Below are 1,854 nucleotides of genomic sequence, written 5' to 3'. Positions count from 1 at the left end.
CTCTTTTCCTGTAGATCAAACTCTTTTGCCTGATACCAAGTCACTGTTTTTTAAACTTGTGACTTGAAGACTACCATGCGTGCCCAATAAGGCATACTTAAGAAGAGTAGTCTTGGCCAGCATCTGAAATTCACAATGGAAGACTTAGTGTTCTATTGTAGAAACATGGTGAGCCTATACTCTGGTAGTCATTGAAAATAACTGTCTTTAGCAACTTCTCTCTTTTCCTGGCCTCTGCACTTTATAGGTAATTGTGCATTTAGAGTACGCATCCATTTGGAAAACTAAATGCAATGTGAATACAGTCAAATAAAGATGAAATGGAGGGTAATTAAGTGCAAGGCCAAAATTTAACATTTTAATACAAAAGGAGCAATGTAAATGATCTGATTTACTTAACAACTTTAGTCGTATATAGCCTCATTCATGTGCATACTAGGAAAAAATATTTCACATTGACTCAAAAGCACTTCCACACTAGCTACTTATTAAAATTTTATTTGCAAAGTAATTTTGGCAAATTAATCTTGAAGCAATATTTTTATTTAAAAAAAAAAAGGGGGGGATATGTTTTGGTAGAGTTAGTATTTCAGCTTGGTTTCAACTGAAGTGGTTTGCATCACTCTACTGCAAGTACTTGCATTTAAAAAGTTAACACAGCTATGTCATACACAGTCTTTTACTGGAAATAAAGGCATTTCAACTTAATGGTTTTGCCTAAGATCTTACGTTTTGTCTCAATCACATGAAAATCAGATTAAATATACAGATAAACATATTAACACCATGTTAATACTCAGTGCCTGAATACAGTGAAAATGGAAGTTAACTGCAACCAAAAGCAAACAATTGGGGGGCTGTGTGTGGAATAACTACTTTTGCCTGTATATGGACCAGAACTCTTGAATTTTAGGATTCTTGGCTATGCCCAAGGCATGATGCTAAATCATGGAATGGTTTAGGTTGGAAGGGACCTTGAAGACCACCTAGTTCCAACTCCCCTGTCATGGGTAGGGACACATCCCATGAGACCAGGTTGCTCAAAGCCCCATCCAGCCTGGCCTTGAACACCTCCAGGGATGGGGCCTCAACAGCTTCTCTGGGCAATCTCTTCCAGTGTTTCACCACTCTCATAGTGAAAAATTTCTTCCCAATACCTAATCTAAATCTCTTCCAGTTTAAAACCATTACCCCTCATCCTATTGCTACGCTCCCTGATAGAGTCCCTCCCCGTCTGTCCTGTCGGCCCCTTTTAAGTACTGAAAGGCTGCTATAAGGTCTCCCCAGAGCCTTTTCTTCTCCAGGCTGAACAACCCCAACTCTCTCAGCCTGTCTTCAAAGGGCTGGAGCACCTCCTCTATGATGATCTTCATGGCCCTCCTCTGGATTTGCTGCAACAGGTCCTTGTCTTTCTCATGTTGGGGACTCCAGAGCTGTATGCAGTACTCCAGGTGGGCTCTCACAAGAGCAGAGTAGAGGGGAAGAATCACCTCCCTTGACATGCTGGCCGGAGTATTTGTTCTGTCCTACAGTTCTGGAGGAAAAGGAGGTGTTTCGGTTTGTAGCAAGGACCTCATCTGAATATCCTGTTGATACTGGCTGGCTGCCAGATGCCCACTGAGCTGCTCTGTCATTCCCCCCTCTGGGAGAAGGCAGTAAGATGGAAAAGCCTGTGGGCTGAGATAGGGAGGGGAATCCCTTATCAGTTAGCATCACGGGCAAAACAGACTTGACTTGGAGAAAAGTAATATATTGACAATTAAAATAGGCTTGAATAGTAAGAAACAAACACAGACTTTGTTATAAACGGCGGTGACAAAATTTTTATCCACGCCAATCAGGATTATCCAAATA

This window comes from Charadrius vociferus, unplaced genomic scaffold (genome assembly GCF_000708025.1).
Source record: "Charadrius vociferus isolate BGI_N301 unplaced genomic scaffold, ASM70802v2 scaffold357, whole genome shotgun sequence".
Taxonomy (NCBI): Eukaryota; Metazoa; Chordata; class Aves; order Charadriiformes; family Charadriidae; genus Charadrius; species Charadrius vociferus.
The sequence above is the reverse complement of the archived record's forward strand: the minus strand, read 5'-3'. Positions refer to the sequence as shown.